Raw genomic sequence first — 14,927 nt, forward strand, 5'->3', positions numbered from 1 at the left:
CACAATGATATGGGGAGTAGAGGAACGGCTGCGAGGGCGAATGATTATGAGCTCCGACTTTTGCGGAGCACATCTTAAGCCGCATTTTCTCGCGTACTCTGAGACTGTGTCGACTGCTTGCTGCAGTTGGTCCTGGATGGCTCCGTCGGAACCCCGTGTCGACCAGATAGTTATGTCGTCCGCGTAAATAGCGTGGGCGACATCAGGGATCTGGTTGAGTAAACGTGGGAGCCCTGCAAGCACAATATTGAATAGAGTAGGGGAAAGAACCGAGCCCTAGGGTGTCCCACGTCTTACAAGGCGAATCGTACTGAATCGATGTGGTCCCATTCCTACGGTGGCTGTGCGATCTCGAAGAAAGGCGCGGATACAGTTGTACGTACGACTTCTACAGTGCGAATGTGCAACATTGCGAAGGATGAGGTCATGCTAAACATTACGGAATGCCCCTTTTAGGTATAAGGCGATGAGTGCTCTCGTTTGGGGGCATTACGGAGGTCCTATGACTTCCTCCTGCAATTGTAAAAGCACATCTTTGGCAGACCGATGAGATCGATATCCGAATTGAGACTGAGAAAAGAATGATTTTTCTTCGAGGAAATGCTGCAGACGCCGCAAGAGTACATGCTCCATGAGCTTGCTAATGCAGGATGTTAGAGAGATGGGCCGCAAGTTTTCAACCTTTACAGGTTTGCCCGGTTTGGGGATCAGTGTCGGCGTGTCGGCGTGTCGCCATGCGTGTGGAAGCGTGCCTTTGCGCCAGCAATCATTGAAGATATGGGCGAGGTGGTTAATATCCGCGTCACTGAGGTTACGAAGGGTGGCTAATCGGATGTGGTCGGCTCCCGGTGCCGTGTTGCGGCGTAGGTGTTGTAAGACCACTCGCACCTCGTCAGATGTGATGTCTGCATCGAGCAATTCGTTGGCCTCGCTTACATGAGGATAGTCAGTGTACTCCGGCGGCGGGCCTGTGGGTATGAAATGCTTCTCTAGCTCCCTGAGGAGTGTCGAGACATCGTTCTTGTACTCGTTTATTAGGATGTGCGGCTGTTGAAATGTTTTTTTTTCCTTTGTTGCGGTGGGGTCTGTGAGTGAGCGAAGAATCGACCACGTTTTTCCTGTGCTCAGTGTGCCTGGGATGCGATCGCAAAATCCTCGCCAGTTATTCCTCATAAGGGTCTCTGCTTACTCCTGGGATTCCCGTGTAATTCGATCTATACGTTTCCGAAGTTTGCGGTTGAGGCGTTGTCGTGTCCATTGTCGTGTCGACCCCCTGCGGGCGTTCTAAAGATGAAGTAAATGCGGGTCTATGTCTGGTGTCTCGGTTGTGGTACTCAGTGTGCACGTGGTGGCCTCTAGATCTTGTGTGAAAGAGTCAAGCCAGCGTTCGTACCTCTGGCCCTCAGGTGGGTCCTGGCGGCGTTCCCTGAATTTCGCCCAATCCGTTATACGCACATTTCGCTCGGGCCTGCGCGCACCGCATAATGACAAGGTGGTCGCCGCAATGTAGTGGCCACTACCAAGGTGTTCTGGGTCGGTGCGCAGTGTTTATCTCATGTTACAGATGACATTCCATAAGCGTGTCCCTTTTGCCTGCGATTTAACGTAACCCCATGGAGTATGCGGAGCGCTAAAGTCGCCGGCCACCTCACACATCCGTCCAAAACCACGAAATTCTGTTAGTAGGTGCCGAAAACAGTACGTACGCGAACGGGGGCAACTGTATACATTGAGAATAAACAGACTTTCGCTGCGTTTACCTTGCGTAATTATTTCGACTATTTGGTGAGGGATGTCAATGCTAGTCGTATGCATGCGACATGTAACATGTTTCGGAACTAAGGCTCCCACAAGAGGAGAGACACCCGAGAGCGTGCTGTAGCCGGATAAAGAAGGGGTGAAATTGAGTTCCTGTAAGAGGACAACATCGGGAGAGTTCGTGGATGTGGCGATATACTGCTGTAGGGAACCTCGTTTTTGACAGAATCCCCTACGATTCCACTGGCATACCACTAGCGGCTCCGGGTTACGCAGCGCCATCATCATCGCGAGAACAAGCAGGAGGTCGTGCATATGGATGCGGGCGCCGGGTGCCCTCATTTGAAGGTTGCGGCAAAGAGCCTTGGTCGGAAAGCCCGCTCTAGTTGTAACCGCTAAGCTCAGGAACTTGCATGCGTGCGAAAGTGCACTCTATAGATGATTTGACTTGCTCCGTAATCCCTATTCGAAGGTCCTCCATTGGCGTTCTATCGTGTCCAGGGCCGCGTGCATACTAATGCTTATGTCTGCTTCCAGCGCGTTCATTTGTTTTTGCAGGCGCTCACAGCGCACCTCCATGTCACGACGTAGACTGGCTATTTCTGTAAGGGGATCGGGGGTTGATAACGAATTCGTGATAGGAGAAGGGGTAGGGAGAGATTTCCCGGGGCGGACCAAGCTGTGGAGGACCCTCCGCCCGACCTACCCCCCGAGGCGCTTCTGTTGCTGTTTTCTTCTCCGTGGTACACTGCAGCCCTGAAGGGGCCAGGGTCACCTTGGCTGGGGCGCTGGCCTGCAGGGCCTTCTTGTAGAGTTGTTGGGAAGATGGCGAAGGAGGGCGCTTCTCCGGGAAGCGCACCCATGCCTCGGAGGATCTAGACCGAGAGTTGGAGCGGGTCTGGACATTGCGACGGGATCTCGAACGGGTCTCCCACCGTACTTGTCCGGTCTCCTTCGTTGGGGCGCGCGACGTTCGGGTCTCCGCCTAATCTGTGGTTGTGGTCAGGTGGCTGTAAGGTTGGAGTTCACGCTGCTCTTTCTCGAGAGCTTTCTGCACCCAAGCCTTATTCAGTGTCTGCCTAGCACGCCGCGGGCTGTTTGGATCCGTTGTGGGGTGGTTGCCGTCACAGGATCTGCAGTGTGAGCTGCACGGGTGCGACGGGGTGGGGTTGTCAGTCCCGCACGTCGCGCAAATTACCACGTGCGGCGTAGGACAGTAATCAGCCCAATGGTCGAGCTTGTGACATATCTTGCAAGCCAGTTGGCGTGGGCGATGGGGGTAGCAGCGGAGTTCTGCACCATGGAAACGCACGTAGCGAGGGACTTTAAGTCCTTCAAATGTTACTAACGCAACGTTGGTCTGTCCCATCATTCGTGCTTGAAGTATTTGAGTTCCAGGAGCCAAAAGTACATCCACTAGCTTGGACGACGGTGTACCGGGCAAAAGACCATGAACAATTACCTTGCATGAGCTCTCTGGGGCCGCAAAATATGTTGTGATGGGATAGACCCGCTAACCAATGTTCAGCTCTCTCACCTTGTACAATGCATCGGCCACGTGTGACTGGGGTGTGCTCATGATTGCCAAGTTCTGCTGAGGTCGCAATCGGAATATCATGTCCTGACGATCCTCGCTGGTCAAGCCGGCTGTACTCCATAGAGCACTCTATAGAGGCTGCAGAATTATCTTTTTGTCGCGCAATGGTAGTCGAGTCAGGTTCTCATTCCGACTGCGCTTGCGTACGGTGAGCCGAGAGGCGTCCGGAATGCCCAAGATGTTCTCGGAGGGTTGCGTCTTAGCCTGCGTTTGACGGACGCGTCGCTTATGTATGCCTGTCTTCCAACAGCCACCTGCGTCGTCGTCAGTTTTGTCGTCGTAAATGTTCGGGGCAGCATCTTCCTCCATCCTTTCCAACACTCCAATCCTCCAACACCTCTCGTTGTTGGGAGGGAAAATTGGCGACGATGGGATTGGCGGCCAGTCCCGTAGTATCCCCCTCGCGTGTCTTCGCTGTTGCCGAGGGACGCGCGGCGGCGTTCTCCGTCGCCGATTGCGTCTCGTGCTCGTTGCAAAATGACGTTGCGCCAGGTAAATGCTCCATCGAAACAGAGCGGTGAATTGGCCCCTTGCACGCCCGTTTAGGACGTGGGCCTCGGAAGAGCTGGTCGCTTGGCGCTCTTGGTTTATGTGTAGAAACATGCCAAGGCAGCTATGGCCCCGGCAGGGGCAGCCGCGTTGGAACGGCTTCAGAGCTGTGGAGGCGCGGGGAGCAGCAAAAAATAAACTCACGGCATACAAGGTTCGTGTCAGCTTGCGAGGAACGCGACGATTTGTAGTATCGCAGGTGAGTGGGCGCGGCTGGACGCACCGTAGTCGATGGAGCAGAGAAACCAGGCGTCCACACCCCACGGTGTTTCTTTTAACGAACGTGGCTACCCTGGATTTTTCTCCTCCATCGCTGCCCAAGCTTTGATATCAAGACAGTTTGGCCGGGTTTTTTATGGTCTCCTGGATCGCTATGGCTATCTGTTTTTCGGTAATTTGGTCTATGTGATGCCCACCCGAATGGGCAGTAGTATTACTAGGCACACAGTTCCGCATCTCAGTCTTAGCCGAAACGCTGGAGCAGGTAATTGGAGAAACACGGAGCAAAACCTGGGCAGTCACCGCTCAATTATTTCGCTCACGCTAGGCAAGGGTGTCAAGACCAGATAAGGTAAGAAGCCCAATATTACGGAGTGGGACAAATTTAGACAAATCAGGGAAGCTATACGCTCCGGAAGCATTACCGACATTGATGAATGGACGGGACAGCTGGAAAAACTCGCGAATAGCGCATCCACCACCATAGAAGACGAGGACGCACCACCAAACATAGATATCAAACTGATAAACATGTCGAAAAGATAAAGGGACCTAGAAAAGAAATTAAAGGCCCAAAGATGGAACGTAAACGTTATGAGGGAATTGGCCAGACACAACAAGGAGATAGAGACATACGCCATAAAATTAAACGAGCAAAATTGATATAGCAGATGCGACGAAATGAACAAGGTCATGAGCCTCTCCAAAACAAGAAACATCCTTAGGCACGTACTTGACCGCGGCAATTAAAAAACGCAGGCAAACATAAACCAAATCAAATCGAAACACAGCTTCAATTGAAAAGCCAAACTACCGATTGACAAATTAATTTGATTGTACACAGGACAAATAGATACCGAGATACTACGTGAATACACGGGCAGTCCCAACACGGAGCTGGACACGCCTATCACGGCGGCTGAGTTTCGGGCCGAATTAATCGGTCTAAATTCCTAGTCGGCCCCGGGACCGGACGGGGTAGCAAACACGAAAACTCCATAGCAGCGCTAGCAAGAAGTATCTGCGAGGTATGGGAACCTGACGCCTCCCACAAGCGTGGAAGAAAGCGGACATGGTCCTCATGCCCAAACAGGGTAGATCACCACAACTAGAGAATTTGAGGCCCATATCGCTAAATTCGTGTGTGTGCAAAGTTATGGAGCACGTAGTGCAGACGAGGCTCACTAGATGCATGGAGAAGCAAAACCTTTGGCCACACGAGATGGTAGAGTTTAGGCCGGGCCTCAGCACGCCGCTCGTAATGCTCAGGCTCAAATACGACATACTTAGCACCCAGACAACTCACACAAAGGCCATCCCCGGCCTAGACCTAACTAAAGCCTTTGACGACGTCCAACACGCAGCCATACTCACAGGGCTTCAGGGGATCGGGGTTGGCGAGAAAACATATAACTACATCAGAGACTTCCTAACAGACAGAGAAGTCGGGATGAAATTCCAAGACATTGAATCCCCCACAATTAAACTAGGGAGTAAGGGCACCACTCAAGGGTCAGTCTTGTCCGCTATTCTCTTCAACTTCGCAGTTTGAGGACTCCCCCCACATTACGTAGAAGTTCAGCATGTATGCGGACGATATAAATCTCTAGATAAGCAAAAGGTAGTGACGCAGAAACAGAACACAAACTGCAGACAGCGGCACACGCGGTTGTCGAATGCGAGGCGGGCAGAGGGCTGTCGTGCTCTCCGCAAAAATCTTAGCTACTCATTAATAAATCAAAGGGGAGAAAGGAAAATTCCCCTTAGACAGAACCAGAGCACGGTATGGTGCTAGAAGCATCCCTCGTCTCTGGGGTCGAGAAAGTTAGGATATCAGGCATGTTTATGCATACGAACGGAATGAACACGAACACAATCACGAAGCTAGAAAGCTATGCTGCACATGTAACGGGGGTCTTTAGAAGGGTGTCGCTCAAAATCCACAGCCTGAAGGAGAGGAGCCTCCTAAAGATTACACAAGCCTATATGATCAGCCGCATCTGTTACGGAACCCGCTTTCTCAACACAGTAATAAAAAAAATGTACTGAATGGGCACTAGGCCTCGCCATAACCACATCAACGGAGGTGCTACACAGGATGGGCATGAACACATATCAAGAATTAACACGGGCAGTCCGAATAGCGCAGCTAGAACGACTCAGCCAGTCATAGACAGGGAGGACAAGGATTGATTGGCCTCCGGAGTGACAGAGCCAGCATGAAAAAACATTCTTTCCGACACAAGGAAACATTTATTGATTCCGCCATTACCGAGAAATATGCACCCCACAGACAACAAAGAACGCAGGGAGCACTGAGCTAAAACCATAATAAGAAGGATGAAAGATAAAAGAGCTGATGAGATAGCCAATGGCGACGCAGCGTGCGATAGACACGGGGCTGCAGTCTCGGCGGTCGTAGACGGTGACAGAATACCCAATATCACGGCCTCATCACGCACTACAGATGCAAGTACGGCTGAAGAAGTCGCAATATCGCTCGCTAGCACTGATACACAGGCTAACATAATAATTCTTCCAACATAATTCTTTTTATGCATTTTTTTGTTTTTTGCTGACAAGCCCAACCTTTGGGTGATGTAGCCTGCTACTGTTGTCGCAATCGTACTAACACCCATTTGTTTCCTGTTTAGGAGGTACCCCGGCAGTTTTTACTTCGGGAGCACCGACTGTGCACTTATACACCTGTTTGTACTACTGTTTGTACTATACTGATGAAAATAAATTAAACTTCAACTTCAACACAGCTATTTGGAATTTTTGTAAAGGAAGAATATCGGAGGAAGCTGGACGCATACTCCTCGGCAACCCAATTAATAGAAAAATACGCATTATATGGATACCCGCACACGGATCTGTCCCAGGGGATGAGGCTGCACACGAGCTTGCCTGAGTTATCAGTGGGCGGCTGCGGAACAGCCCGAACGCGCGGTAATGAAGCATAGTGTAATTACATATCATGAAATCACTGAACATTACAAACTTGAAAGTAGAAACCTCCCACCTCCGGATCGGTCTCTCTCATACAACGAAGCACGTATATAGAAGGCGATTGCAAGCTGGTAATTACATCTGCCCATTTTGGGTCTATCTTACGCAGACAGGGGACGAAAATGGAGCCATATACAAAGATTGCGGCGAGAGGGGTACGCTATAGACCACATAATCTGGGAATGTGCCGGTTACCCAGGGATCAGCCAAAACATAGATAGCAGAGAAGCCTGGGAGGTCTCGGCTGCGGAGCGAAGACCCCAATGTCCAAGATCAAGCCATCCGCCTGGCGGCTGAGGCCGTGAATAAGCAACGTCTCTAGTCCTTAGTCTGCGGGGCAGTCCCTGATTCCCCCTCGGCCTGCGCGCCGGGGCCGGCCTTAGACAGCCCCCTTTGGGTAGAAATAAAAGTTCATTCATTCATTCATTCATTCATTCATTCATTCATTCATTCATTCATTCATTCATTGAAGAAGCCAGTGGTTAAATGCACTGGACGGAAAGAAAACATTAAAGAAAAATGTAAATCAGGGTAAAGCAGAAATTTTTTGACAATTGTGAAATAGGCTTTTTTCACAGATTCTATTCAAGCTCGTAGTGCTGCTTGCGGACGGAGACTTCCTCCTCATTAGGCTCCCGCCGCCTCTTGCAGCAATGGCCTGTTGGCAGTGGTACGACGGTTGGTTTCGAATCTTGTTCATTCAGCACGTACGTTAAGAGGAACCTTTAGCTCGGGCCCAACTCCTACGCGGCCTATTCCAATACATGTAAAACGCACAAACGTTTTTCTGAGATAACCCCTGGATGAACCTTAATTACATTTGTTGCAATAGAGAGAGAAAGTTAAATTCTAGGGACTGTTGGAAGCGGAATTTCGATTAAGGTCCTGAATTTTGTTAAAAGAATGTTAAAAAATGCGGAAGTTCAAAAAATATAGAACGACGAAGTTGCCAAATCAATAACTCTGCATCAAAAACAGAAAGCGCAGTTCTGTAAAGGCATCCATTAGACCATTGAAAGCGGACAAATTCGATATGTCATTTTATATCTTACGTGATTTTGTTACGTTGTTTACAAAGGTTCTGCAAAAGCTGTATTTCCATATTACTAAATTTTTGGAGATTCATGTATAACACATCAATTTTGTCCGCTTCAGATGTACTATTAGATGCAATTCACAGAATTGTTACAGTTGCAGAGTTGTAAGCTTGATAGTTTCGTTGCTTGAAAATTTTTTATTTTGCCAATGTTTAATAAAACATAGAGGACCTAAATCAAAAATTCAAAACCAGCAGTCACTACATTTTCAGTTTTCTTTTAAACGCAACAAACCTCGTCGAATTTGGTGCAGTGGTTGCCGAGAAAAACGCATTCTGCTTTTACATGTATTTAGATAGGAGGACCTGAGCTGAAGCTTCCTCTTAAGCACTGGACCTCGGACTACACAGTGACCCCAGGGGGCGGGAAAACGGTTAGTAAATTAGTTAGTTAGTTAGTTAGTTAGTTAGTTAGTTAGTTAGTTAGTTAGTTAGATAGATAGATAGATAGATAGATAGATAGATAGATAGATAGATAGATAGATAGATAGATAGATAGATAGATAGATAGATAGATAGATAGATAGATAGATAGATAGATAGATAGATAGATAGATAGATAGATAGATCCGGAAAATGTCGGCGAAGTATCCTAATAATGCTAACGCATTTAGGCGTACCGCAGCAGACCACAATGGTTTGTATTCAGAAAATAGAGGGACATTACAGGCTATCCGTTCAAGCACTTCAATGTAACTTTTCTTAGCACTGCAAAGCTGCATAGAATCAGTGAAGCCCATTTTTACTGAAATGGTCGCGTCGAGATTCCTGCCACGCACTTGTCCAACTGTGTCGTATACTGCGGCCTTTTATTTAGACTACCAATAAATCCAATTATTTATGCTACCTAACTTTGCTAAATTTGCTTCATTGGCGGAATTTGCGCCGTTTCCTTAAGTTTTTCACATATGCTATATACAAGGGGAACTCAAGCAAACGTATTGGGCACGAGCATATTATCCACGATTAGGGCATCACGCATCGCGCTTCTTATGTACTCTAACGCATCAGTGCAAGACGGAGAAAGTGACACATAGCTGCATACAAGGACACACTTGGATGGTGTAAGAGCTACAAAGTGCCCAGTGGACGAATCGGGCACAATATTCCACAAAGCCTAAAGCAACTACTTTAGACAAAATCATGCTAGTTTGTGAGATGCACCCCTTACAGCATCAACACATATCAAGGAGCCATGTTGCTTACAAATGAAGCAATAGATCAACTAGGTACACGCGCAGAGTAGCATTCCAGGAAAATAAGAAGCATCAAGTTTAGGACACAACGCTACGCAGACCAGTTGAAACACAGGACGAGCCATGCATACCACTGAACACGACTGTAGGTTCGAACAGGAGGAAACAAAATCTATGTACCTGCAAACCTCTGTAATTCCTGTCAAGTCTCCAGGCATCGATCACATAGCGAGACTCCGTCGTACTCAGAATAAATTGAGCAGCAAGGACCCCAGGTCTAACTTATCAGCGGCATCCAGTGCGCGGCGGTCCTGCAGCCTGTCTTTGCCACCAACCAACACCGTAACGGGGGCCTAATTCTTCCATATATTGCCCTAAAACCGCACCACATGTAAAGGACATTTTGTTTAATTCAGTTCCAGTGGTTTTCGTGCCAAAGTTTTCGCAGGCCTCAGTCGGGAACTCCACCTTAAGTTTGACGCCCGTGGTATCTTCTTTAGGGTGACCCCAATGCACTGTAAACAAGCTTTCTGCATTTCGCGCCCATCCAAATGCTTCCCCCGCCGGTGGTGTTTCATCCCGCGCCCTCGTGCTTAGCAGCGCAATACCATAGCCAGTCAGACTCCGCGGCGGCGCAGGAGAATTTGTGAGAATGCCAAGCGTTGAATGGCTTCTATTCTCGTTCTTCGTGAACCAGAGGTCGATGCCTGCAAAGAATGCTGCATGTTGAAAAGCATGCCTGTCTACTCGGACTTTCTTCGTTTTATAAAGAGCGACTATGTGTGTATATACACGTACGTAATTCGCCTAGAGGTCTGAGGCAATGCCTAAATTTATTTTCCCAATTTTTTGCTCTCCGGTTGCTGCATTAATTTTTAGGAAGTCTAATCAGTCTAGCTTCAGAAAACATTGCAGCCTGACTGACCACCTTAAAAGTGTACAGTCAGCACTACTTCCTGAAGTGAGAGATATAAGACGTCCTAACTGAAAAGTAAACAACAGATAAAGGCAGAAACTATGAAGTCGCATGGCATACCCATAATCAGGTAAAGAGTAATAAAACTGAAGGGCGTAGCTGTAGCAGCAAGTTATAACATCTTGACTTCCCGTAGGTAGCGGACCATAAACAAAGACAGAGCGAAGAGGAGACAAAGCTCACAGCGGTTCATGTGTCCGCTCTTCTCCTTTTAATGGCTTTGTTCATTGTAAGCTAGGCATATATGATGTCAGGATATGCCAGCTCATGGCTGTTATAATAATAAGGTATCCGCCAATTCCGACAATGCAAGAACGACGACTCCAAAAAGTAAATATTCAAGCCAACTACAAACATCGCATAGGTGAGAATATATTTTCACAAAACAGGAAAAACGGAAAAATCTCGCGATAGTTAGGTAAAAGCGCCGTACGAGTTTCAGCAGATCTTTACGGAAAAAAGCAACACGGAAATGTCCGCGTCAACGGAGAGCTGCGCCATCCGTCGAATTCTCACGAGGCGCCTCATCGTAAAGATCGCCCGAGGGCACCGAAGACTCCAGCTCAGCGATTGCAGAGCCGATTTCATGGAAGCCTATAACGTCCTAATGAACAGCCCGGACGTCCTCGTACTGCTTGAAAAGTATGAGAATATCTCTGAAAATTGCTCCGCCACAGATATAACAGCAGTAGAGTGACCGGCCCCTATGAACTGGAACGCCCCGCACGTATGTTGACGATCTCGTAGTGCTCGCCGTGGGAAAAGGCAGCGCGTCGAAGGCGATGACGGCGGGTTTCTCGGCGCCACGAGCGAAGCCAGCCACGCGAAATCTGTGGGTGCACTCGAAGCGAGACGCGTCGCCCTTGCGCCGAGTCCCACCAGTGGAACAGGGGCTTGGACTGCACGGTGCTCCTGCGATGGTCAGGCGGTGGCCGGAGGCTTCGACAACACGGGGCTGGAGTGGAGATCGCCCGGGATGGCACGCTATGCCAGCTCCGAGCTCGTTCCGCCTACTGCGAGCCATCGTCTGGGTTGCTGAAGCTGGAGTGAGAAGCGACGCGGTCGCTGCGTCTGCCGATCCACGACCGACACGACTTGGGAGGCCTCTTTTCGTGCGATTCCCCCTGAAACATCAAGAATGTGCACTGAATAACAATATTTGTGTCACTGTTGTTAGAAAGTTCTTGACAGTTAGGTTCTTCTCTTCTATAATATATTTCTTTCGGATAATTACTTTCAATGCTAAACACTCAAAAAACGAGTAATCAATTACTATATTTCTATATTTTAATTACGTTTATTAAAGGTCTAATTGAATAAGATGCATTCGGCTCCTGGGCGCTCACACAAAAATTGTCATAAAGCTAGACGTGCTCACAAGAGCAAATGTCACCCAACCGCCATTTTCGACGTTCTAGGAAGCAAAAACAACCTGCCTGTGCCAAACATCAAGTTACAAACAAAATGTCTCCGCTTCCTTCCGCTGTTGACTACAGTCAATAAAACAAGGCTGCCACAATAAGAATACGTCCACACGAGGGGAGTGCAGTGTCGAATGTGTTCTCTTTGTATTTGGCCTTCGGCTGTGCATGAAAAACATTCGAGCATGTTTCAACATGTCGATGAACAGGCTTCAAGAGCCTGCGCACCCAATGTATAAAGAACACACACGTTTCGATTGAGATTACCACTACGTGAGAAGGAGTATTCAAAATAGCGCTAAAATTGTTTCGCGCGACGATTCTAAGGGGCCTTGGTGTGCGGTGCCATCGACATGAGGGCTACCTCTCGCCAGAGCGCTGCATAAAGGATACCTTTAAACTGTCTCTCTCAGAAATGATATGGCTGATAGGACACGTAAGAATATTCACCTGTCTTCAGTTCCGTGGACAAAGGCGTGCGGGCAAGCGTGTCCGGACCAATGGAACGCCGACACGAGGCAGCCGCCGGAAGGAAAGACCCCGCCGGGATGCCTGCCGCGTTTTGTCCACCCACGAGAACGTTGAGACCGAGGATCGCCGTGTGCGCACACGGTCGCTGATCCCTGAACGCGGCCACAGCCGTCGTCTTGTTGAGCAGCGCGGCGAAATCCGTGGCCAGTCGTCTTTGTATCCCGGTGCGAAGTCGTGGCTTCGGATTGAGGGCGTTGAATCATGATTGGCAGGAGGTGTCGCAAGAGTATAGCTCGGCGGTATGGAAGGAGTTTCCGCTGGCCGCTTCCTAGAATTCTCGGAGGATTATTTAGATGAAGCACTGCGGGACGAAAGAGCCTAGTAGCTTGCACAGAATGTAAACGGGTGCGCAATGCACGAGGCAGGCTGCGTTCTTCTTTTTCTTCTACTCAAGCGCATAGAGCTTATGCGAGCAAATATCTTCTCAAAACTCCAGATTCTTCTTCTTCTTCTTCTTATTATTATTATTATTATTATTATTATTATTATTATTATTATTATTATTATTATTATTATTATTATTATTATTATTATTATTATTATTATTATTCGATGAGGAAACATACGTACCTTGCAGTGACGTGGAAATGTTGAGGGAGCAGGTTGGCCACAGCCAGCGAGAGGCGCAGAATGCCTTTTTACACTTTAGGAAGGAAGGAATATAAAAGCAATTTCAAAACGACAAAACAGAAAAAGATGTTCAGGGGAACATTATAGTTGCCCAACTCCGACGCGGCCTTTTCAAATACATGTAAAACGCAAAAACGTTTTTATGAGATAACCCCTGGACCGATTTTGATGAAATTTGCTGCATTTGAAAGAGAAAGTTAAATTCTAGTGACTGTTGGAAGCGGAATTTCGATTTAGGGCTTGAATTTTCCTAAAACGATTTTCAAATATTTGACCGTTTGAAAAAAATAGAAGCACGAAGTTTACAAATTGATAGCTATGCATCAAGAACTGATATCGTGGTTCTGTAAACGGCGTCCATTAGATCATTCAAAGCGGACAAATTCAATATGTCATTTTACATCTTACATGAATTTGTTACGTTGGTTACAACGGTTTTACAAAAGTTGTATTTCCCTATGATCAAATTTTTTTATATTCATGTGTAACATATCAATTTTGTCCGCTATGGATGTACTTTTATATGCAATTCACAGAATTGTATTATAATCTTTAGTGGTTGAGTTATAGAGTTGTAAACTTGATAGTTTCGTTTTTTGAAAATTTTTGATTTTCGCCAATTTTTAATAAAAGATTGACGACCTAACTCAAAAATTCGAAACCAATAGTCGCTAGATTTTAAGTTTTTCTTTTAAATGCAACAAACCTCGTCAAATTTGGTGCAGTGGTTGCCGAGAAAAACGAATTCTCCTTTTACATGTATTTAGATAGGAGCACTCGAGCTAAAGCTTCCTCTTAAGTCTTAATTATAGTTGGTTAGGCCTTAAATATTGTAGATTTTTAAGGTCGTCCAAGGTGATTTTGATTCATTTCATGATGGGAATGTTCACTTGTTTTAGGAGTAATTGCAATTTCCCCGAACACCATACGGATCTTGGCGATCCGTCGCAGTCGGTGTGCGCTATCAGTGTAGGAAAACAAAACGAAACGAGAGAAATAGCAAGACGATAAGGCCGCACGGACTAAAGTAAAACAACAGCAAAGTGTGGAGTGTCCCAGTATGGACCGAACAGCCATGCAGGAGAGGAAGAAAAAAAAAAGCCGGGCAGGTCACACCGATTACAGTAAAATGTGAAATCACACGAAATCAACATTAGTAGAACTTCATCCCCCCGAAGGAAAAAAAATATGCTTCGGAGATGGAAAACTAGGTAAGTTTCTTGTAGGCCATGGAGTCTGGTGGCGTCGAAAACCAAAACCCCTCCGGGTGGTCGTGTTAGTCTGCAGAGTACGACACTCTAAAGGATAAGATGTACGTAAAACGGCACCGGTGTCAATCTGCATTGAAGGTTGCGGGTGCTGCAATTGAATTGAATATTGCGGTTTATTAGAGCGTGCGCCCACAAAGTCGACGTTCAGTCCTAACAGATGGCCACTAAAACGTCTCATAGGATGACTACACCACAGACCAAGTCACCCTATGAAAGTTTACGAAGTGTTGAAGCTTGGAAACAAATTACAAAAGAAATTATACCACATCGCGCATCTGTGAGACATTTCGTTATTGTGGCGTTCGAAGTACACCAGTCTCCTCCTTAACCTTAAGTTGTATTAGATATTTAAATACCAGTGCACGGTTGGCCTGCCGCCTATCTTTACCACCAACCAACACCGTAACGGTGGCCCAAAGGTTCCATATGTTGCCTTAAAACCGCACCACATATAAAGGACATTTTGTTTATTTCAATTCCAGGCGTTTTCGTGCCAAAACCACGCTTTCATTAGGAGGCACGCTTCATTCGCGGGCTACGGATTAAGTTCGACGCCCATGGGATATTTGGGGTGACCCCAATGCACGGGAAATAAGCTTTTTGCACTTGGCGCCCATCCAAATGCTGCCGCCACCGGCGGTATTTCATCCCCCGACCTCGTGCTTAGCAGC

Source organism: Dermacentor variabilis, chromosome 1 (genome assembly GCF_050947875.1).
Source record: "Dermacentor variabilis isolate Ectoservices chromosome 1, ASM5094787v1, whole genome shotgun sequence".
NCBI lineage: Eukaryota > Metazoa > Arthropoda > Arachnida > Ixodida > Ixodidae > Dermacentor > Dermacentor variabilis.